Source organism: Mauremys reevesii, linkage group 2, assembly GCF_016161935.1.
Source record: "Mauremys reevesii isolate NIE-2019 linkage group 2, ASM1616193v1, whole genome shotgun sequence".
Classification (NCBI taxonomy): Eukaryota; Metazoa; Chordata; order Testudines; family Geoemydidae; genus Mauremys; species Mauremys reevesii.
In genome coordinates this window covers 259,843,806-259,869,735 of record NC_052624.1, presented here as the reverse complement: position 1 = coordinate 259,869,735, position 25,930 = coordinate 259,843,806, and the positions used below count along the sequence as shown (strand labels likewise).

Genomic DNA, 25,930 nt, shown 5'->3' with positions numbered 1-25,930 from the left:
ATTATTCATTGTGCTTCTAGTTATTATTTACTTTGTGTACTACAAGGGCCCACGGTGTGCTAGGTCCTGCCTTCACACTAAAGAAGATACAGTACCTGTCCTGGGGTTTATAGTCTAAGAAGACAAGTAACATGCAAAGGTTACAGAAGAGGAATACAATCAAAATTGTAGATATAGAGTTACATACACATAGGCCAGCATTTTCATAAAGGTGTCTCTAAAGCAGATATCGGCAACCTTTGGCACGCGGCTCGTCAGGGAAATCTTATAGTGGGCTGGGACAGTTTGTTTACCTGCAGCATCTGCAGGTTCAGTAGATCGCAGCTCCCACTGGCCACAGTTCACCCTTCCAGGGCAATGGAAGCTGGGAGAAGTAGCGGTCAGCACATCCCTTGGCCCGTGCCGCTTCCCGCAGCCCCCCATTGCCCTGGAAGGGTGAACCGCGGCCAGTGGGAGCTGCAATCGGCCGAACCTGCAGACGCTGCACGTAAACAAACCATCCCAGCTCACTAGCGGATTTCCCTGATGTGTCGCATACCAAAGGTTGCCGATCCCTGCTCTAAAGTCAAGCTTACAAATCCATATTTATGCCCCCTGAAGTTAATGGGGCATGCTTGTTTTTCAGAAGTGCTGAACACAAAGACACATATTGAGATGCGAAAAAAGGACTTAGGGACCTAATTTTAGCCTTAGTCTTAGACAATATGTAATCTCTCTCTCGATATAGATATAGATATTAGTTTGATCTCACTTGTTTCAGGAAGCTAACATACACTGTGCCTTCTAAAACAGTTCAAAGTATTTCACACTTAAAGCTAGTCAGTTAATCTGGCTCACTGTGGCGTGCATCACTTTTTCACTGTCTACTATTCTTTTTAATCTTATTCACAGTCATAATGCCATCTAGCCTTGTCTCTTCTATCTAGACTATACCCTTCAAGTTCCTCTAATTGTGACAGGTTCATCCCTCTGAGGCTGCCATCAATTGATTACTCATTTCCTTTGAAATTTCAGTTTCGAACAGAAGGCTCAATACTACAACCATTACTCAACCCTTACTCAAGTTAAGTAGTGATTGTTAATTTGAGTATTCACACTCAAGTGTCATTGAAGTCAGTGGAATACTTGTGTGACTAACTGCTACCCAGCCTGAATGTGAGAGGTATAGAACTGAGTCCAGAATGAGCATTCTATTTGTTCTTCAGATGGTCAGCCAAGTGGCAGTTCTGGCACAAATATCTCAATCACCAGATCTGTGTAAGAGCATTGGTTTCTCAGCATTATGTATTATGAATGGAGCCCTACCAAATTCATGGTCCATTTTGGTCAATTTCATGGTCATAGGATTTTAAAAATCATAAATTTCATGATAGCAGCTATTTAAATCTGAAATTTCACAGTGTTGTTATTGTAGGGGCCCTAAACCAAAAGGGAGTTGTGGGGGGTGGGGTTGCAAGGTTATCCTAGGGAAGTTGCAGTACTGCTACCCTTACTTCTGCGCTGCTGCCAGCAGCGATGCTCCCTTCAGAGCTGGGTAGCTGGAGAGTGGCGGCTGCTGACCAAGATGCCGCCAGCAGCAGCACAGAAGTAAGGATGGCCTGGTATGGTATTTCCACCCTCACTTCTGCACTGCTGCCTGCAGAGCTGGGCCCTCAGTCAACAGCTGCCACTCTCCGGCTGCCCAGCTCAGAAGGCAGCTCAGAAGTCAGGGTGGCAATATCACAACCCCCCTAAAATAACCTTGCAACCCCTGTGCAATTCCCTTTTGGGTCAGGGTGCCAATTTGAGAAACGCTGGTCTTCCCTGTGAAATCTGTATAGTATAGGGTAAAAGCGCACAGAAGACCAGATTTCATGGGGGGGAAGACCAGGTTTCATGGCCCATGATGTGTTTTTCATGGCCATGAATTTGGTAGGGCCCTAATTATGAAACACACTCATAAGGAAACAAATAATGAAGTCTGTGGGAGAAAGAAAGATAGAAAGTCAACAAATCTCCTCACGCAGCACTAGAAATAACAAGCAGCCATAATAAAAGAAGCAAAAGGAGAACTCACTAAGGGCCCTAACATGTCACCTTTACTCACATTGAATAGTATATTACACTTCAAGTGCCTTCATTGAAATGAATGGGACCACCCCAGGAGTGGGAGGTTGAGTCAGGATGGCACAATCTGGCTCATAATAAAATCAAAGCCACAAGCAGATGTAAAGTACAGACACCCAGACTGTTTTCCTTTTTTCTTAACATTTTGGTTAATTGCCTCCTTGATCAGGACATGCAGGTAAATGAAAGACAAACACAGGGATGGGTTTAAAAGGCAAGCTACAACTTTATAACCATAACAATGTGGAAGGGCACTATCTGCCCATCCGCTCTTCACATACCAGGCATTTAATTAGGTCCAGTGCAGGGCTCCCACCATTATAACCAATAACTTAGGATAGATCCTCATAATCCTAACCCCTAGGACTCATGGGGGGTAGAGAGTACCAGGGGAACCTCAGTCTGCAAAGACTTCAGGTTTCTCCTTCTCCTTACAGGCAATAGTCCACTAGTCATATTCTGAGTCTCATTTACATCTGGCAGTTTGCCCTTTAGCTTTTATCCACACAGGACACCAACCACAAGCAGTGATGAATTAACATTCCTATATGGCCTCCTAATGTTAAAATTCTTATTCTTACTTCTTTTAACCTGAAATGGGCCTCCACAATGCTGTGAGGAAGGTGAAAAACTCTCCAGCTCTGTGACAATGTACCCTGATGGGAGTGGGGGTGGGGAAATAATCCTTCCTGATCCCCAAAATAGGCAATTGGTCAGACTCACTGCATCCTGTAAAAACAGCTTGATATATACCACAATTACAGGGAGGGAGAGGGGGCAGTAATCATGGTAAGATGGCTCCTAGGCACCTGGGGAGGCTTTAAATTGGGGGTGGGCACAAGAGCCAATCAATCAGATCCTGTAATCCCCTCAGTACTGTTCCTCAGTATGTAGACAAACATGTGAAAACAACCATTTAACCAAAATATAAAAAAGATCAAGATCATGTCACTTTTTACCTTGGTACAAATTAACAGCAAAACTAATTAAGCTAACAACTGAAGAGAAGATCACAGAATATCAGGGCTAGAAGGGACCTCAGGAGGTCATCTAGTCCAGCCCCCTGCTCAAAGCATGACCAATCACCAGATAGATTTTTGCCCCAGATCCCTAAATGCCCCCTTTAAAGATTGAACTCATAACCCTGGGTTTAGCAGGCCAATGCTCAAACCACTGAGCTATCCCCCAATCTTCAAACAAGAAGGAAATCGCAAGCTATTTCAGAAGATTATTGGAAAAATGGAGATTCTTATGGGCGTTTCCACAGTCTAATGGAAGTTTTCTAGAAAAACATTATTGCCTTTCTCATGTAAGTGCAAGTGCTATAGATCGAAGCCCTGGAAACTAGGAAGCTAATTGTTGACATCTCTTGGTAAATAAAGAGAAGAGTGACCTGGAGCTCTTTGAGAACTGCAGACGGGCAGGGACTCCATTGTGGTGATAGCTCTCTGCAAGCATCTATCGGTGAGCAAAGAAAAATGACTAGATGGGCTAGGTCTCATTTTTATTTCAGTAATGTTACAGTCTGGGGCATTTTGGTTAAAATACAGTGACATTTTGCATTTGGGACAGTAAAATACTATTGATCCTGTTGGGAAATGAAGGGACAAGAGATCTACACCAAATGCTACTGGCTGTGATCACCCAGTCTCATCCTCAGTGTTATTCCAGCCAAACTCTGAATGAAACAATGAAATATTTGCCAGAGTGAACTAGAAACAGAGAAAGGAATTCAGGTTCCAGGCCATTTATAGGGAAGTAACAAAAATCAACTATTGGATGGATTAGAGCAATGGTTCTTAACCAGAAGTATGCATACCCCTGGGGGTACGCAGAACTCTTCCAGTGGGTACATCAACTCATCTAGATATCAACAGGCTACATTAAAAGCACTAGCAAAGTCAGTACAAACTAAAATTTCATACAATGACTTGTTTATACTGCTCTATATGCTATACACTGAACTGTAAGTACACTATTTATATTCCAATTGATTTAATTGACAAAATCAATATATGGCAAAATAAAAAAAGTAAGCATTTTTTCAGTAATAGTGTGCTGTGACACTTTTGTATTTTTATATCTGATTTTGCAAGCGTCTTTTTTAAGTGAGGTGAAACTTGGGGTTACACAACACAAATCAGACTCCTGGAAGGGGTACGATAGTCTGGAAAAGTTGAGAACCACTGGATTAAGGGACTGAATATGAAAACAGTTAAAGATTATTGGCATACATTAATGGGAAGACATCAACAGGGGAGGTCATTAGACCACTAAAGAACAATAGGGGAAATTTAATGACACAGGAACTTGACACCTGAAATTAACCAAGATCTTATCAGTAACCACAAGGGAAACCAGAGGCAAGATGCCAGAAATGGAAGCAATATGTTTCTAATAAACACAGTTAAAAAAAAACTTTCCTTAGAAAGTCACTGAAGCAAATTACATAGATGAATTTAAGAGACACGTAGGTTTGCTTATGGAAAATGAGCAGTCAAGGACTGAGAGGCAGGTGACAAATTAACAAATTGGGATTATATATATTCAAAAGGAAAACCATGGTGGGTTGAATAGCCTTTTTCTAGCTTTAAAGTATCTTCTGTTTGAATACTTTGGATGGAGATAAAGGGTATTATAATAACAAACTAGCATTATTAACCAGTCATACAGTTCATTCTTTTAAAGTTGAACATTTACAAGTGTAATGGGGTTGGTACCCCCCTCTCGCAAGAACCCCCTCTGGTTGGGTGTGTCAGCAGACTTTAAACCAGTCCCACCCTGCCATTGGGCCATCCCCACAGGGCTTCCTCCCTGGAGACAATGGTTTTCCCCACATAGTCTATTTTGCCCTCAGTCTTCAGCTGGGCCTTCTGATAGTTCAGTCCCCTTCAGGGGGTTTACTGATGTCTAATTGTAGGCCCTTCCCAAGTGGCCTGTGGGGGGACCTGGGCCCACCCACTACTCTGAGTCCCAGCACAGGAACCCTTAGAATAGCAGCCATGTGCCGCTGTGTCCCTTTAGTAAAGCTGTCTTCAGTTCCCTGGGCCAGTTCCCTGCAGTCCAAGTCTTCACTGATGCCTTACCCTTAGCTCAGAGCTCTTCTAAGATCAGGCCCAGTAGCCAGACAGGAGCTTTTCCTTACTCCCCCAGTCCCTATTAGCACTGGGCTGTCTGTTGTGCTGCAGTTCCCTCAGCCAGTCACACCATCCATTCTCCTCCACCTCTAATGAGCAACTGCACTGTCTCTAGCTCTATAGCTCCTTTTTATAGGGCCTCCTGGCCGCTGATTGGCTGCTTCCCTGCAGCCACTCTAGCATGCTTGGAGGACCTCTGCACTGCATTTTTCCTGTGACAATTGTGGCAGGACCCTGAGGCCTCCAGCAGGGGGCCTCTTGGCTTAGTCCACCCCATCACACCAAATTAGAAATATGCCTTGTTAGTCTGAGCTTTATATATTTGAGATAGAAGCATCCAGTACTTAATTCAGGCAGTCCACATGTCAATTCTGGGAACATGAGATATAGGTAGGACCCTTTGTATTCAGTTTTTATTGTATTTAATTTTTCCCAGGAATTTATCTGTGTTTATTACCACAACAAAAACGGGTGAAAATCAGTGCAAAATAGTGAAGTTTATTTTGGTGGATAGAAAGGTGTGGAGGGGAAGTAGATTAATGCTCTGAATTCTGTTCATCAGTGTGGTTTGCTGCAGAACTAAAACAGAACTCAAAACACAATGCCACTTCTGAGTTTAAGAAAATAATATATCTTTAATCCCCAAATAAAACTTCATTTGAATAAGTAGTTTTTGTCGTAGACTTGGAACTATTAACCTATACATATTTACATTTAATAATTGGGCCACACTGTTTGCAGCACATACATTCAACTTCATCCTTTTCTCCTGCTATTGTTTTTTTTTAAACTTTTGAATATTTCCTCATGTTCTGAAATGTTTGTTTATTGTGTGTATCTTCTAGACTAATATATAGACTTACTCCAATAGGCAGCTTTGCATACACACCCAGATGAATGTACTATCGTAATATATATATCTCATACAATGTATTGTATTTTCCTAATAAAAACAAGTTATTTTTAATATATTTGAATGACAGAAAATCGGAAAAAAATTAATCATACTTTTTGTAAAACCCAGGAGATTTTTGGTAAAAAATTGGTTTAAACTGAATATGAAGGGACTTAGATATAGGCTATGTGATGAACTATTACATGATAGTTGGATGTCTTGTTTATAAAAATTATCAGAATTCACCAATAATATTTTAATTAATGGAAGACTCTTGGGCCATTGGCCTAGAATTTTCTATTGATCAAAATCAGTTGGGGATTTTATTATGAATATATAGATTTATTGCTTGAACCACATAAGGTAAACTCTACATCTGTGGTGCCAGGTTGTAATGTTATCTATGCCAAATTAAACCTAAGTGTATTTTTTCTCTGTGTTTTTCTTTTTACTATATCAGGGCTGTATTGTGACCCAGGGCACACAGAGGTTCAAAGGGGAAGTAAGATATCCCTTTATGCTCCCCTCTCTCCCCTTATGGTCCACATCTCTCCCCTTACAACCCTCTTTCCCTGCAGTGCACCAGCCAGTGCAGCTGAGCCAGTGCAGGGGATGGTGTGGTTGATGGGAGAGTGTTAATTTGATACAAATATAGACTAGAACTAATTTCACAGATTTAATATGATAAACTACTGCTACTGTGATAGTTCTATTATAGCACTTTGGGTCCTAGTAGTCTTCTTAAGCAATTTGTACTTGCATAAGTATTCAATAAGAAACATTTCTGTTAAGAGTCAGTTAACTACCTAAAAGCATAATGCTTTAAAACTGAAGGTGCCAAAGTGTCTGACTGGCATACAATTTAAGCAGCCTGCTGGACTGTGATGAGTAATATTTAAGATGAATATGAAGCAGGAAAAATGTAAGCATGTAAGGCTGATATTCTTGGAAATGTGAGACTGTTGAATTTTAAGCACTTTGTAATAAGTGCTTTGAAAGTACCCTTCTATTAATGTTGTGTATTTTTTAAAATTGTGTTTTGGGGAAAAGAGGATTGAAAACAAAAAAGTTTCTTTTTTAAAATATGTCTGAACAGATAAAAAGGGAACCTATGATCAACTACATACAATAAGAATTCATGAAACAGAAACATTCACTCATCTGAATATATACAGTTTCCATCTCCAAATATATAAATCTATCTAATGTACTTAAATGACTCCCACTAATGGAAAACCTGAGCCTTTCACAATCTTTAATATATCTATAATCACAACACCCCTGCAAAGTAAGAAAGAACACTTACCCCATTTTAAAATGGGGAACTAAGGCACTAAGTCATAACAAGTCTCTTAAGTCCTGGTCTCTAACCACTAGACCATCCTTCTTTGCTAAACATAGGACAAAACTTTCATTCTAATTTCCTATGATGATATATTTGTATTGCAGTAGTGCTTAGGATTCCCAGACATGGACCAGGACCCTATTATGCTAGATGCTATACAAACAAAACAGATCTGGAATCTACTTTTAAATCAAAAGGAAGTATTTTATATCTCTCTCTCTCTCTTTCTCTTTTTTATTTTTTAACAACAGTAATTTTAATAGAAACATCACAACTAACAACTGAAGGGTTTTGACAGGCTGCCTGAGATATTTGTCCTTGTGAATACATAAAACACGGAAAGTCTGCTTGGAGCTAATAAATTAGAATTACAATTATAATATGAAAAATGAAAAGAAGTGTTGGATGGAGTGAAGTGAAATGTCAAAAAGACAGACTTCTTAAATTACAGACAAGCCTCCTATCACGTATCAGACAAAAGAAGAACATATCAACAACTTTATAGCTGAGAATGTCAATGATTTAGAAGTACTACACTTGGTGAAATTTGCCAAGTCATCATGAAAATCAATACAAGATACAAACTGAGGATCATTCAGGTTCATTTACCACTGAATAGCCATTAAAAAACGGATGTGAAAGAACAGTGTGAAAACCAAGACAACTGCTAAATGTCAAATAATCTGCCCTGGCATCTTCATGGGCAACTATAACAGCTTTGCAGGCAAGAAGAAAAGAGACAAAGAAACTACACGATGAACAGTTAGGAATGAGACAGAATAAGGTTTTGATAATAATCAGAGATTTAAGAACCTGGTAGGAAAACCACATTCCAACACAAAGAATCCAAGGAAAAAGAGGAGCACCTCAAATGCTGAAATAAGGAAAGTTTGTATTTGTCATATGTCACAGTGTTAACTTGGCTTACTTAAAAGAATGACCTTACTCATAAATTACAACAATGGCAGTGACTAGAAATGGTCCCCTGCAACAAAATTTGTATTCAGTTCCAGATTTTGAAATATTCTACCTCTTAAATTTCAGAAGTGTTCACATTCAAGGTTTCAGAGTTAGTCCATTATACAAAAAGGGCCCAGCTAGAAAATTCAGATCTTGGTACAGACTCTAAATTCCATCAAAGTTCAGAGACTGAATTCATTTGCATCCAGACATATTGGTGAGGCTTTCACAGCTGCTCAACTGTTGAGTAGATAAACAAAAGACTGCTTTCCAGAACTGTCAATCTGGCACGTATCATGAAAGCTAAAATTAATTAAAGAAAATACAACCCAGATAATTAAACCCTAAACAGGCATTACTCCAACATATATTTTCACTAAAATAGTTCACTGGCCATTTGTGTGAAATCATTACCGTTATGCTTTAGCAAGCAGACAATCTTACCATAATATTCATGATATTTCCAGATCATGATATGTCTTACACCTTATGAACCAGGTAGTAAAACATTTAGTATATACTAAGTAGTAGTAGTATTTATAATCATGTTTATTGTGGTAGTGCCTAAGCATTAATCAAAAATCGGGTCCCAATTGATCTAGACATTAGAGAAACACAGAATAGCAGATAGTCCCTGTTCCAAAGAGTTTATAATCTAAATAGACAAGATAGACACAGGGCAAAGAAAAGGGCTAGAACACACAAGTTAAAGCAATACCATAAATGCTCTGGTAATATTAATTACTTGCAATGACATTTTAAAACAATAGTCACTTTGAAAAGATCACATTTTTGTTATATTTGTAACATGCTAATTTTGTTACTGACTTCCAACTCTGTTGGCATCAACCTAGGGGCTGTGTATAGGGGTACTCCAGGTGCTTAATTTGTTGTTCTCACTAGAATTCTGTTTATATTTTCACATTATTAGCTGGGGTCACTTCATATCCAAATTTGCCTTTTCCTGATTCTTGCATTTTCTGTTTGTAATATCTATATCTATGGGAAGGTAGACTACATGCAATTTAATGTCTTGGTACCGTCACTTGGTCTCTTATCAGCTTTTGCACCAGGGTCACAGGTGTTTACATTTATCCTCCCTTGCTACACTACACAGCCCTCTAAGATACAGCCACTGGCTTCTTCACTGCTAAAAAAATGAAAAAATAATCCTTTTGGACTTCAAACTATGTTTCTGATAATGTTTTGCAGTATGATGGTAAATGACAAAACCAACTGAAAATGCCTTAAAAAAGAAGCCATTCTGCAATTGGTTGCATATAGTTCTATACAAGAAACAAACGGTGAATATAATGGGGTGTATTCAGCCATTGTAGCTCATGGCTGAGGCCCTGTGGTCCTACTACATCCTGTCCTAAGAAGCAGTGAGCTGAGTAGAAAAAAGCAGCAAATTGGTTCCAGGCTTGCCTAGAGAAGACTCTCTGGAAAAGACATTTTGGAAACCATAGAGATCTAGTCCTCCAAAGACTAGAGAGGCTAGCAACATACAATCAGGGCCCTACTGGTGCAGATAAATGTAACTGCCTGGGTATAGCTATTCAGTTGCTGGCTGGAACCAAAGGAGTGGAGAAGTGGGCTCCTCTCTGTGTATAGGGGCTTGACAGTGAATCAGTGTTCATGGCTGTCTGAACTGATCTGACATAGCTGTGAGTGCAGAAAGAAGGACCTGAGGATGCTGGGCCTGAGATAGGCTGGAGATAAAAGGGCCTGTCAGGAAGAGGCCCAGGGAAATAGCAGTGAAGAATTGGTGTTGAGCACTATCTGGCTACTGTGTGCAATGTACCTGGACTGGAACCTAGAGTAGTGTTTGGGCTATGTTCCCCTATAGCCACAAGTAAAGTGGCATAAACCCCAAGAAGGGGATAGGGCTTATCTGGGGGCCTGAACAAAAAGCTGAATTTAAAGGGACCTGAGCCAGGCTGAAGCTCCTAGCAAGTGCAAAGAGACTGTTTATTTACTGGACTCTTTAATACCCCAGAAGGGGTTCATTCAGACTTTGTGACTTGGTCAAAGGGCCAAGCCACCTAAGACCCACCATGGTTGGCTGGCAGCCAACAGGGGTGAGAAAAAACTGCAGTACCACTCCCAGTCACTTGGAGGCACTCACGAGGTAAGTGTCCCTTTACAGTGCAGCTTTAGTTTACAGATAGGCCTGAGCCAGAACTCCAGATCCAACACTCTCCCTGCAACCCTGGAGGTGTTTGAACCCACGGTGCCACATGCCAGGATCCAACAGCTAGAAAAGACCAATATCTGCACTAGGAAGTATAATTAATAATGATAATCATGTTTTTTATGATAGTGTCTAGGAACCAGCTGAGAACAGGTCCCCATTGGTCTAGACTATTTAGAAATATAGAGTGGATAGTCCTAGCCCAAAAGAATTTACAATCTAAGAGACAAGAAAGATACCCCTTCCTCTACCTTGTATAACAAACAAGCAGAGCAAACAAAGGCTGCAAACATCATAGTAGATCATTTTTTTTTGGTGGGACATGGTTAGTTAGTTAGCTAAATGGAAAGATAAGAAGAAAGAGGGTTAAGCGGGACACAGCAGGTGAGAAGAGAAAGGAGGAGGGTATGAAGGGAAGGTATAATGTGAGCCTGAGGTGAACAGCCAAAGAAGACCAGGGAAGAGAATGCCTATAAGTAGAAATTAGACCAGTTCTATAACCATACTCCAGTATCCTGACCCTCTCCCTGTTACAGAATTCTGCGAGGAAGGGGAGCATAATTCTCTCCTCCAGCGGTTCTCAAACTTTAGCAACTCAAAGACCCCCCCTTTTTTATTTAAAAAATTTTGTGGACCCCCAAGTCATCCCACTGAGCCCCAGGCCCCGCACCCACTCCACCCCTTCCCTGAAGGTCCCACCCCACCTCTTCCCACCCCAGCTCCACCCTTTTCCCTCCTCTTCCTCGCCTCTTTCCACCCTGTACCCTGAGCATGCTCTGCCCCCGCTTCTCCCCCTCCCTCCCAGTGCCTCCTGCACACCTCTGAACAGCTGTTCCCCAGCATGCAGGAGGTGCTGGTAGGGCAGGGGAGGAGTTGAGGGAGAGAGGAGGAGGAGTTGATCAGTGGTGTCCGCGGACCCCAGAGTACCCTCGTGGATTCCCAGGGGTCCCTGGACCCCAGTTTGAGAAACATTGCTCTACTCTGATCTTGGTCCTTCATGAGGGTGCCAGCTGGCTGCTCCCTCATATAATCACTACCTCAACAACCATTTAAGGGGAACCACTAGATCATCTGACCCAGCCAGCATTATTTTGTCTGGAAACCCCTTGTGCATGTTGAATCCTACCTCTTTCCTCAACATCTTTCCCCTCCAGGTCTGACTCCATGCTTTCCCCAGAAGAATATCATCTCCAGTTGGAGTCCAGATTTCCCTGACCACTCAGAATCCATAACACAATTAGAACTAAATGTCCCCCATGAAAAACATTTTTTCTAAATAATTAAAGAGGTGCTTTAGCCACAAAATTCAGACCTAGAATCTAGATTTTAATCCCATAAAATGTATGTTTTTGTGTATGTGGAGGTTTTGGCTTAGTCCATTATTGGGCTAAGAGCCAGCCACAATATTTGGATCCAGACTGGGGGTTGAATTCTCCAGCTTCTGCAATGTTTAGGGGATTTTGGATCCTGGGTTTTGGTTCAGCTCAATCTTTCTGCATTTCTTGACGGCAGTGGAGAAGAATTTCAAGATGATTGAGCTCAATAACTATGTGACTAGATGCCAAATCAATGTTTAGGCATGTAAAACACTTCAGGCTACATCTGCAAAGGTACTTACAATGCTCAGTGTTGTTGGATGCTCTGCCACCTATAGGAATCCTCAGCCCTGATTTATGCATACAGTACATGGGAAGAGGCAGATGTCTAAGAAAGAGATTCACAAATCCATGAGCAGGGATTTGCCTAAAATAGTGACGAATGAAGAGGAAAGGGCAAGAATTATGCCAGTATTCCCAAAGGTACTTAAGTGCCTAACTCCCATTGATCTTGGCCTCTGTCACCTGAGTGACAGGCCAGAGGAAGGCACCTATCTCAGGATGGGATTCTTGGCTTTGAACCATCTCCTGAATATAGGAGCCTAAGCCAGATCAGCTGGTGCCCTAGCAGATGATCTCTTTGAAAAAAACACAGAGACAGGAGAAAGAAATGACACAGAGAAAGAGCATACCCAAAAGTCTGGTGGTTAGGATGCTGACCGGGGCTGTAGAAAACCTGTTTTCAAAACTCTGGTATGCTTGATATGGAGCAGAGATTTGAAGTGAAGTGTCCTACGTTCTAGGTGACTCCCCAAGCCACCAGCCTATTAGGTATTTTGAGGTCTGTCTCTCAATGTCTCCTCTTTAAGCTATTCCACTTTGTTTAAGTAATTAAATATTATTTGGAGTAGGGTCTTGAACTTGGGTGTCCCATATTCCCGGTGAGTGCATGAAATACTGGGCTGTGGAGTCAGTTGCTCTTTTGTTCTCGCTGGCTCAATCAATATTTAATTCAAAGTAGAACAGCTGCACCAGCAGGAAGTGAGGGTACCCCAGCTCATTATAATCAGTAGCCTGGTGGGAACTTATGTGGGTTGTAGGACACACAACTTCAAGTCTCTCCTTCAAATCAAGCATAGCAGGGATTTGGAATTGGGTCTCCCACGGGCTACGTGAGTGCCCTAATCACTATATACACACAGGACTTACTTGCTCTGGCTGTTTTCTGTGTGGGACCCAATACGGGATAGACTGGCGAACACTAGCTTGAGAATCTTGCTTCAGGGCCTCTGGGGCTTTGGCTTCAGTGGGGACTCTTATCAGCTCATTCGCTATGGGGTAGTGTCAAAGTTTAGGCCTTTGGCAGGGCAGGGAGCTAGACACCTATGAGATTAGACAATTGCTGAATAGTGCTTTTGAGGTCAGTGGCACATAGGTATCTTTGTGGATCTGGTCCCTTGTTCTTCCATACTGGGAGGAATCAACCCATTTCTCTGTATAAATTACTGGGATATGTACGTCACAGCACACATCTTCAGAGGAGAGTACAAGCTGTGTCAAACTTTCTGAGATAACATCAAGGTGCAGTAGAATAAGAGTTTGTTGATATAGCCAGTATTGGAAGCAGAGCCTGGAAATCTGTTTTTCTATGCAACTGAAGAGACATACAGTTCTCTTTTATGATAAATCATCCTGTATCTACTCATGACCTTTTTCTATATTGATTTTTAAAATTAAGCTAGAGAGCCAACCATATGCCCAAATATTTAAATTGATCAATCCTCTCAAGTGAAAGTTAATCAAGCAGAGATACCATTAAAAGCTTACCCGGTGTTACCATTGAAAATTAAAGACTCAGGATTGACTTCAGTGGGGCTATGCCAGCTGACACCAGTTGAGGTTCTGGCCTTGTTTTGTAATGAGTATAGTCAATGGGGTAGAGTTTTAGGACTATATGAGCAATTTTAACATTGCCATTTCCTGATTTTGAGTCACTCTGCTAACTTAATATTCTTTAAAAATAAGTTGATTGTTTGGGGTACAATATACATATTTTCTGTGCTATAACTTTATTTTTCAAAGTTCAAGCACATGCTGAGGTAAAAGATCTTGCTCTGATATGCGTGTCATTACGGTATTAAGACACTCTTATGTCCTAATACATTTAAATACTCCTCCATGTAAACATAAATATCCCATTCAGCTTGCACATCCTAACCCTTAACTACTCAGTGGGAAAAATATACACCAGTGCAGAGAGACCATGTAAAGCGCTACAAGCCACTTAATCACCATTACAGCTTTTAACATAAACTTCAGTGGTGCAAGGTGGTATTCAGGACCATGTGCTGGCCCTATGCACTGGGATGAATTTCACACTGCATGCCAAACACTCACTGAAGTCAATGGGAGTTTTGTACACAACTTCAAGTACAAAACATGTGTATATTGAAACAGGTAGAATGCTAACTCCCACAGAAGAATATACAAAAATACCAGCTGTCTCTAAACTAGCCCACTGCCATAGTACTTTTATTCAGCCAGAAGACGTCATCCATATTGACATGTTCAAATCTGATGGTTCTTATAAGCAGATTTTTTTATCTTTTCCTTTTAAGATTTAACCCCATGTACAATCTTTTTTCCCCATTGTCTCTTATCTAGACTGACTTTCCTACATGCTTGCAACCCTCAACTCTTAAACTACCACTGATACCAATATAAGAAAGTGAGATTCAGTTTTAGAGAATTGGAATTACAAATATTAGTCTCCAGGGCCCTTAAAAACACCTTGCTTAAAAGTAGAAATAACCTTGTATACAGTCCAAAGAATCCCTATAAATGTACTTCCAGTGGCAGTAGTTTATTAGGAGTTAAGTGTAATTTAACTGCTGAGTACAAATGACTTTTATACTTTTTTTAAAAGAATGTCATAAAATCCACTAGCTTATTACTAGCATTTGCTTGCTTCAGTTTTTGATAACCATCCATCTCAGTCATATATGTATATAGCCAGCTCTGTGTGTGTATATGTGCATAAATGTATACCATGTACTGAGTGCATACAGGGATATAGACATATCTTTAAAATGTTAAAGTCCACATATATACTATGTACAATCATCCTTTTCCCTTGGGAGCTATTTAGTGCATACTAATTGAATTTATTTTTCTTGCGTTGCACCTATGGTTATTATGCCAGGCATGTCAAATTGATAGCCCACAGGATGTAGTATTTTTCTTAAAATCAACAAGAAATTACCAGGTCCTCCTGTTTGTATTGATTAGCCCACTGAATCAGCACTATATTAATGACATTCAAAGTAACCGATCATTTTAATAACTACATATTGAAATATCTGTTGTAGTCACACACAAATTCAGAGAAGCAAAGAAATGCACTTAGGATGTACCATATGTCTTTCAATGCATTCACAAAATGAGGCACAGAAAAAAATCATTACAGTGGTGCCTAATTGTGCCTTGATATTGAAGGGTATATGGTGCCTTTTGCCTTATCACTTCCCTTGATTCTGGAAGTTAAAATCACAACCTTAATGTCACCTAATTTGTTTTTACTTGTTTGTGGTTAATTTAATTTTGTTTTAAAATAATGAACATGTGGACTAAATAATTAAGAGGACTTGATAATGGACTATGGAGCCTCTTACCTCCAGATACCCAGTCATATCCAGAATAGGTTCATGGTGAACAAAAGTGAATGGGCAAACAGTATGTATTTCCCACTCACTCCTACATGTGATATCTCTGGAAAAAGGTTGCGCTAACAATGTGTTCCAGTGTATGGAGTTTGAATTGCTGTTTCCTGTTCTGTGGATAAACAGTGGACTTCAGTCTTCAGTGTTGTTAATGCAGGATCTTTGTCAAGCACTGTGTTAATTTAAACATACAGGACAAGATCCTCACCTGCTGAGGAGATAGGGGTACGGGGGTGTGAGAGGGGAAGGGTCTGAATGACTTCTTTACACTCTTCCAACAATTTGGGACGCTAAGGGCTGATTCAGACACTTATATCATTTAGATCAGCCTCAGGCCTTCCCTTAATTGTCAGCTAGTAACAGTGTGGGTATGAGACTGGCCAGGGATCACTAGAGCACAGACATTCCAGCCATACTTCTCCCAGTATGTATTTGGCACACCCTATATATCGGAAAGTTATGAGGGGCTGGTGAAGGAGTGGAGTAAACCATGATACCTACTCTTTCAGAGCAAGAATGTAAACACACAAATGTCAGGAAGTTCCAAAGTGAAAGGCTGTTCCAGAGCAGTGTTAACTCAGCCTATCTGAGACATATTTGCATAAGAACAGCCATACTGGATCAAACCAATGGTCCATCTAGCCCAGTATTCAGTTTTTGGACAGTGGCCAATGCCAGATACTTCAAGAGGAATGACCGGAACAGGCCAGTTATCAAGTAATCCATCCCCTGTCATCCAATTCCATCATCTGGCAATAAGAAGCTTAGGGACATCCAGACCATGGGGTTGCATTCCTGACCATGTTAGCTAATAACCATTGATGGACCTATCCTCCATGAACTTTTCTAATTCTTTTTTGAACCCACCTACAGTTTTGGCCTTCACAACATCCCCTGGCAAAGAGTTCCACAGGTTGATGGTGTGTTGTGTGAAGAAGTTGTAGCCTGATTTACAGTGTACTAATAATATTAATTTGATTTTTATTTTTAATTTAAGTTAATTAATAATAGTTATTAATATTAATTGGTATGGGTTTTAGGCCCCCCAGTCTGTTTGATCAGAAGGTAAGTTCTAGTCCCAAATCAGGCTCCACAGAATTTATAAAGGACTCTCGGGGGTATGACAGGAAGCTCACACTGAGGCAGATGTAGCCTTAAAGACTTTTTATTAAAGTCAATGAAATAGTAAGTAAATGGTAAAATAATCAGAGTTACAAAGTTACAATTGCATTACTGCTATTCAAAAGATACATATGGTAATACAGTATTATATGCTACAAAGCTTATAAGAAAATAGATTAAATAAAACTGAAATGTGTCACTAGGTCCAGTATTATAACAACAGTAAATACTGCAATCCATTATTATTCCACAGAGCAGACATTCAGCACTTGAAGCATCCCACACATTGACCTACCAATACATGTTTCAGTCTTGTTTTGAAGGAAGCACATCTAGGAATGAATGAGACTATATCTTGAGCACTAAGTAAAGGCATTGTGCAGGGCCTGTTACCATATGTGCATGCCCCTTCTTCTTTTTTCTGATACATTCCATTGCATGCACCATTGGGTCTCTTTGGGAAAAGAGGAGATAACAAATTTAATTATGTACCAAACTGATATATTTTGAAAATGTTTATCAATGTGTTTCTAACCTTTTATTTAGAGGCTCTAAAGGGGGACAGTACTGCTGCATTATAGCACATTTTAGAAAATGCTCTGTTTAAAAACAATTGCATTTTGATTTAATGTATTTATTAATGAAACCTTCAGTCTTCCCACATACACTGTTATCAAGCACACTGCATGGAAATGGGACCTTTATTTCTTTAACAGCTCAATTGTCATTCATAATCTTCCATTTGAGGTATCATAAAAGGTTTCTACAATCTGTTCCCTTGAACTCATGTTCAGTAAAACATATTTTCCATTCTCAGTGGGATGGCCATTGAATCTGGAATTTGCTCATCCTTTGGTATAAATAAATCTGAGTTTGCTGATATCTTGATCATGTTACAAGGCTTATCCATTTTCTCTGACCACCTCAGAAGAGGTGGAAGTTTAGGAGTAAGGGAACTGAGTAGGAGGAAGGTCTTGTTTTGGAGATTGGAAAGAGTCTTTCATGCTGACAGTTGATAAATCCCAACTGTGTATTTTTAAGTTGCAATTTATATGTACCTTGAGGTTCTCACAGGCAAAACCTATAAACTAAGTGCAGATGGAAGCTCTATTTTCTTATTCATTTAGGGCCTAATTCTAGAAGGTTCTGACTTCAGTGGCAATTATGGGCACCCAGCATCTCTCAAGAGGTTCTTAATCCTAAAGGGCTTAAGATCTAAAGGAACAAAATGGTATAGTTTCCAGAGAAAACAGGATAAACCAACTTCTGTTCATCTGTATTTTTCATAGATTTTAAGACCAGAAGAAACCATATCTTCTCTAGTCCAAGCTTCATAACAGAGCCTATAGAATTTCATCCATATTACCCTTGTTATCTATCTAAAGTGTAACTTCCAGAAAGGCATCCCGACTTCATGTGAAGACTTCAAGAGATGGAGAATACACACCACTTCCCTTGGTAATTCCGTCTGATGGTTAATTGCCCTCACTTAAAAATGTGGGTCTCCTCTGTAATTTGAATCTGCCTGGTTTTAACTTCCAGCTATTTGTTTTTGTTATGACTTTCTACACTAGATTAAAGGGCCCTGTAATACTTGCTATTTTCCTCCCATTAAGGTATTTGTACACCATAATTTTTAGTGTCTTCAGGGACCAATTCTGATGTGTACAACTGTTACACTGATGCTAATATGAAGAGAATATCTAGACTGAGGAAAAACCTTCTTGGAAACTTTTTCCACATCATCCCTCAGATCTGCATTCTAGGTAAGTGTCCTCAGTTCTCTCTGTCAGTACTAGATATCCTTGATTTCATACAAAATATTGGTCATAAAGCATCAGCCAGCTTCAACATCACTTTAAGATGGGTAGGTGGTGCAACATTCAGGACAGCTGATATTTACTTGTTTGTTTGTTTTAGCAACAGCTTTCAATCATTTGTAACCATCAAGTCCAATAACTAACCTATGTAACCACATGATCTCATTTTTGTATTGTCTTCCTTCCTAATTCTTTCCTCTTCTTTCCTATTGTTTGTCAAACTCACTAATTACATATTGTTTCTAGTCAGATATAAACTCTTGGAGGCAGGAACTGCATCTACTTGTGCTGTTGTTGGCACATAGTGCAATGAGATCTGTTCAATGGGTCCTGTACAAACTCCTGACTGAGGCTTTTGGGTGTCACAGCAGTACAAATGATTATTAATCAGTGTATTAGAGTCCAATGACTTTTACAGGTTTCTATTCAGATTCTGCTATTTAAAACACAATCAGAATTATCCACTCTAGTTCTAATTTGGTGCCACATTCTGACACTCTTACTCATACTGAGTAGAACTTTACTCAACTTTTTACCCTTTGAATAAGAATGTCAGCATCTGGCCCTCTAATTTATATTGGTATTCTCTATGTATACAGTGGCATGCCATTGTCTTCTGACTTGAGCAAGGAAAGGAACAACAAAAGGGAGCCATGACAGCCTTATTTCTTCATGAGATCCCAATGTCTGCTGCAACACTGAGTTTCTGAAGCAGACTGCACAGTCTGCAGCTGCTGAGTACATAGATTAAGAGGCAGGCAATTTGGTTACTCTGACTGATCTTAGGTCTGCCTAAAACCAGGTAGAACAATCACCATACCCTCTGCAATTACTGTTATGATAGATCAGGCAGCACAGTTTTTGCTGAGCCTTCGGACACTGAATTTCTAGAATTTATGATGTCTGTGTCTTGTGGCATCAAGACAGTAGCAGACTAATGTCATGGAAAAAGCCACCCTGGCAATAATTTGATCAGAGACTCAAACCTGAGGCCCGTTTATTGAACACACACTAATGCGTTGGGGAGTAGCAGCTTTGATACTGCACCCCCGATACAAGCTCACGGAGACCTTTTTAAAGCTTAAAACCGCAAACAAATTACACATGGTTAAGTAATGATAGCCATATTAGGAATAACATTTCACACACTTGAGCAACAACAACCTTATTAGGAATTACAGAGTTAGGGTCTTTGGGTACTTTCCAGTGTTCTTTCCCAATTCTCCCCTTGTGTGGCTGCAATTCGGGTTAGGGTCCCTCTTGGTACTTCCCAGTGTGGTTATACCTTTGCCTTTTATGGGTATTATCTTACCCAACTGTCCCTACCGGGCCTTACCACATGATTTGGGGAGGGTTAGAAGGACACTTAGAGCTTATTACAGATAATTGCTTTACACTAGCAGTTATTACATTTCATAAGCGGCACACATATCTTGCAAATCTTCCCTGTTGCTGGGGCTTTCCAGCATGACCCTCTTCCCCCCCCCCCCCCCCCCGCAGTCATGGGACACAGCCAGTTTGGTTCAGGCTTTGGGCCTGTTAGTTACAAGGCAGGCCCAGGTCAACAAACAAAAGCCTAGGCAAATGGGGGCGGGGGTCCTTTCCCCCACACTAAGCAGTGTGTGTATAAACATAATACTGCTGGCTATAGTCCAGTTCTAAATTAAAGATAATGTATTGTCATTGGACTAGGTTCAAGTAATGTTTGAATATTTTAAATTCAGCAAGGGATGCACCAACACCACTGTTTATAGTTTACAGTTTGCTGAGTAACAACCCCAGCAGCACTGAACCCTCAAAAAAGAGAAACCTTCTTACAAACAAGTATGCCTCTAGTCGTTTAGTTCCATATGTGTATCTTCCTTTTGCACAGGATCAATGCTCTGAGCTCTCTGACCTTCCCTAATTTACAAACAGTCTCATATACCAAAACTTTTACATTTCCCCTTATACCTTTTTCATTACAGAAGAACCACTCAATGGAATTTTGGTGTAGAAATCCTTCAACCTCCCCAGTAATTGCATTTAAACAGGCACAAAGCCTTGCAAGAAAATCTGATTTTTTATGTAGGATCACTAAGTTTCTCAAAAATTAACAGCTTGCAACTTTAGGCATTCTCCCCTTCCATCCCCCAAATATCAGGAAAGATTTTTACATGTTATGGGCTAATTCTGCTCTGAGATGTTGATGTAAATCTGGAATAATTCCACTCAAGCAAAAGAAGTTATCACAGATTTACACCAGCAGAATTTGTCCTGGCACATTTCCAGTAATGTAGCATGTTAGCATCTTTGTAGTAGCAGACTTGTTTACAATGGAGACACAGGCAGATGTTTCACTGACCTTTCCAAATAGCCCTATCAAGCAGTTCAAAATAGGGACAGTGGCAGATTTCTCATATCCCATTTAAATTTCAGTAACAGCCATGATTACACAGTCTGATCATAGCTTATTATTTAACCAAAGTACAAATATAAAATCTGCAAGATGAAAGTCATTAAATGTCATTTTATACTTCCATGGCAAAATGAAAACACATCTTTAAAACGTTCAACATGTATTATTACACTTGATGAATCTAGACACCCTAATAACCAAAGGAGATACAAACAACCTTTCCTACTGAATGCCAGAAAAAGTTCTGCTTTCAATTCTCTGTGAACCCAAACTTGGTGTTTCTGCAGTGGCAGAAAGTAGATAGCATTAAAAAAGGATTTATTTCTTCCTTTAGCTGAGCTAGTGTTCAGTGTAAGAGTATGTAATTATTAATTTTTACTATAGTTTGAATGAGTTAAATAAGATTTTTTTTTGTTGCACTACACACTGGTTTAATGACCAATAAATCAAAGCATTGGTTACAGAAGTACTGTTTTTTTATTGATATGTGACTACTACATAGTTATTATGGCTCTTCAGCAATTGAAAATGTAGAATTTTCTCACTCTGGAAACAAGGTAAATATGAATTGCATTGTATTAATTAAAATATACTACTTAGCACACTATCTATGGTTTTGAAAAATTGCATTTTTGAGAACAACCATCTCTTCCAGTGCCAAGAGAGTAACATAATATGTGCCAGTGGACAAAGAGTCTTTTAAGCAGTAGTTCTGTTAATTGTAGTGCTGGTTTGACATCAGACTGAACAAATGAACCAAAAATTTCAGGAGCTGCTTTTCCCACACCAAATCCTGAAGTAATCCCAAGAATGAGGAGAAAATAAATGACTGTGTATATGTAAAGCAGGCAGATTTCACCATATATTGGTGGATTAAGTACAGAGATTATATGCACCTAAAGATACTATAGACAGATGAAAATAGACAGTTAGACAGAATCTATATAATGCAATAGCTTTCTCCAGAACCTTAAAAAGAAACAGAAGGTTGGAGATTGAACATGTTTCAGGACTTGATTTTTGCAGTGTGTTCAGTACCACGTGCAAGGTGCTGAGCACTCTCAAATCCTAATGCCCATGACCCTAATTGATCAAAGCACTTAAGGCCATACCTAACTTTAAGCATGAGTAGTCTCATTGGCTTCAACTTAAAGTTAGGCACAAATATCTTGCTGAATTGTGGCCTATAATAAGAGCAAAGGATATTCAGTACAGTACAAGAGGTATTCAGCACCTTGCAGGATAGGGCTTTTTGTAAAACAGTAGACAATTTTAACAGAGCAGCACCAGCCAATATAACCAAAAGAAGACCATGACCTGAAGCTTATAAGACATTAATTATGAAAGTAAAGTAGGTACCATGCATTAGGCACCTTTACAAACTACATGTCACAGTGAAAAAGAAGAGGATATGCAAACTGAGCAGAACCTCCTGTAGACTCAATGAGAGTAACAGATGATTTTGAAATTAAAGGTAAATGGAAGGTCAAAGACTATATTTCGTAATTAAAAGAAAAAAATTGATGATGCTTTGCTGGCTTGGTATATTTTAATTTGTTTAGCATTTCTGTTATGCTCTTATATTCCAAAGTTTTTTACCAGCAAAGTGATTGATTGAATAATACCAAAAAACAATTCACAGATAAAAACAATTTGGTTCATTGTTATTGAATATGTATACAAGATATGCATGAGTCATTTCCCCCTATTTGCATTTATTATTCTGCTCTCTTAAAAGTTTGTCCAATCAGACAGTGAAAATGTTACCACATGACACAGATGACCAATCACACAACCCCCCAATGAAATAATGAAAGGTGAATAGCTAAAGTGAACAGTCCACTAACAATATGTAGGTTAAAATTTATTCATACAAACTATTCAGCAGGCAGATAAGAATTACAGAGATATTCAAAGAAATTGGGTTCTTTTAGCAAACAATTCATAAACTCCAATGAGAAGGGCTTTGCAAATCATTCCATAGTATTCGAAACAAGGAAAGGAATATTTATTTACAGAATATTACAGAAAGCCACTGACCTAAAGAGATGTCAGCAATGAAGGACTAAAATATCACTTATGGCTAAACAGATATGACCATCTGATGACATTTTTAGTTTTGTGCAAGGAAATCTTATTCTTTCCCAGTATCATCTAAAAAAGGGCCAGTTGTTACAACTTGCAATAAAATCATTTATTTAAATGAGATGAAATCTATTCTAAAACACCTTTTCACATTAAAATTTATTATCTATTCATATTTTCAGATGAACGGAAGCCACCACATTTGCAACACCACCACCACAATCTTTGAACTACAAAATGAAATCTCTCATCAAGTTAAATATTTTGCAATTTCAGAAAGTTTGGAATGCTAGAGCAGTTTTCAGAGATGAAAATATGGGCTGTAAAATCTCTGTCCCTGCTTGCAAGCACCTAGTTATGTGAAAACTTTCCCACTTGAAATATATTGAACCAAATAAAATAAGTTGGTTGGACAAACGTCTTCTATAACCCATGCATTTGGCAACAGGTGTTGCTGGAGATGAGACAACATTGTAAAGGACAAATCCAATAAGCAAGTCTTGGCTTAAAGCTGAAAATTTGGAAATATAATTGAAAGCCTTCGTATCATTTATTTGATCATTACTGACAATGTGCTTACCAACATATATAACCTGAATTTGGTTCACTTCAGGCATCATGGAAGACATGCATTTTAAGGAGGGACATGAATATTGAGAAGATGATATTTTAGGGCCAAATCCACAAAGGGATTTAGGAGCCTAAATCTGGTCTTTACACGGGGATTTTAGGCATCACTGCACTCATTTAAAAAAGCCCATTTGGTTGCCACCACTCGGTGCCAAAATGTTGGTGTTAAAGTTCTCTAGGTGCCTAAGTCTCTGTCTCTGAGCATGTGCACTGCTAGCAAGGAAAACTTAGCTCCAGTGCAATCCTGCAACCTGAAAAAGATAGATGTTCCCCCACCTATCTCGCCTGGGCAAGGGGGGGCGTGCTCAGAGCATGTGTATCTCTACAGGAATCAGGGGTGGGGAAGAAAAGGAGGAGGCAGAGGCTGCCCTTATAACATTTAGCCCACCCTTACAGACTACCCACCCAGCTTCAATTCCCATCTTTGCCTCTTGAGGAAATGGGATTTCAAGGGGGGTTCCCTATGTTTCATGTGAGTGCCTTAACCCCTGGCATGTGGGAGATTCTGCTATGGGACATGTGTTGAAGCCAGTCCACTGTAATTAAGTGCTAATCCAGAGAGAGAGGGATAATCAGTCTGTAGTCTAGTGGTTAGGGCATTCACATGCAAGGTGGGAAATACTGGATTAAATCCCTTTTCCTTATCAAGCAGAGGGGGAATTGAACTGGGGTGAATCCCCACATCCTAGGTGAATATACTAACCACTGGCTAAGGATTATGAGGGAGACCCTCTCCCCTCAGCTGTTTTGTGCATGGTTAGGTAGGTGTCTAAGTAATTCTCACAATTACTAAGCTCACAGCCTAAGGTGTCTGACTCCTACATAGCAGTTCCTGACTGCAGATTGCAAGCAGAGATAGGTGCCTCCCTGCAGCCTGGACATAGTCATTGAACTCTTTGAGAAGAGTGGGGTTTAGGGGACACACCTCTCTTATCAGTATCTCCCATGGGCTAGCTTAGGCAGCTCCCCACCTAGCATGCTGGCTTTGTGGATCCCATTCCTAGGCACCTATCTTTTCCCATTCATTGTATAAGGAACCTAGGTGTCTAGATCAGGGTTTGTGGATTCCAGTGATTTTCAAGGCACCTACAATTTAGGCATTGCAACACCTGAGTCCCTATGTTGATCCAATTCTTACTAAGCAAGCTTCCTCTCTCCTGTCCTCATCACATAGTTCTCTCTCTTTTCAATGTCCCATCTCACTTTCTATACTCCATTTCCCCCCTTTCCTTTGATTCTATTAACTAACCCCGTCCTGCCTCAACACATCCTAGCTTCCCTAATATATTTTAAAAGTGGAAGTAACAAGACATTTGCTAACCATTACTCTGATCGCTTTGCTTGCAAGTTTGCTTGCTTTTCATCCAACCTTGGACACTTAGGTCCATTTTAACTCTTTGAAGCAGAGACAGTATTTTCGTATGTGTTTGCATAGTGGCTAGCACAATGGGCATCTTCATCTTGACTAGGTTATTTGGGTACTATCACAATACACACACTAATTAATCCTAACAGTGTGATCTTATTATTGTCACCTTTACTTATAAAAAATTGCGTGTGTCCCCACTGCCCACAAACACACACACATTCTGTTTATAACTTTCACTTGTAATGTTATGCTGAAGGTAAAGTGTACAACCTCCAGAGCAAGGACCATCCATGTTTTTACTTACTGTTATCAGGTGCTGGCACACTTCAGAGTATTTGAGAGAAGACAAAAGCACATAAGAAGTTGCTATGCATTTCTGAAATCAGTTGGTGTAACTTTCAAAAACGCAGACATATGTTGTGTCTCGCTGCCAAGTAACAGTGCTAGTATAATAAAAAGGAGTAGGTGCAGATTAAACATAATGGCAACCTTCAGACTGAGACATCAATTGAACACTAATTAATGAATGTGTAGGTCCCAAAGAAACCCATTCTCCAATGGAAAGTTGCACATGTATCACTGCATGTAACGGGCCTATCAGAAGTCCCAAGAAGCCTCCCTGCAGCAGAGCTCCATGCTAGCCTGAATGATGCAGGATGTAGTCCAGGTGTTACAGTCGCAGCCACTCTGCAGTTTTGAACCTGAAAGCCTCAGAAGCACTGCTCCCTTAGAATTCCACTGATCCAGTTTCATTCATTCACCACCTCTCTCCATTGAAGTTATAAGGGCACCTCTTAATAAGGAAAGTAGCATTGATAAGTGGATTTGGGCCCT

The 25,930-nt window shown here is 39.9% G+C and overlaps 1 long non-coding RNA gene across 1 annotated transcript in view; it reads left to right on the top strand.

Annotated features, from left to right (window-relative positions):
* The window catches only part of LOC120396509, a 61,415-nt gene extending 37,847 nt beyond the window's left edge, over positions 1–23,568 (top strand). Inside the window, exons 3-5 of the long non-coding RNA XR_005593188.1 lie at positions 18,084–18,252; positions 18,411–18,560; positions 23,280–23,568. This is a non-coding gene — a long non-coding RNA (uncharacterized LOC120396509). The remainder of the gene's footprint in view (positions 1–18,083; positions 18,253–18,410; positions 18,561–23,279) is intronic.
* The last annotated feature ends 2,362 nt before the right edge of the window (positions 23,569–25,930 follow it).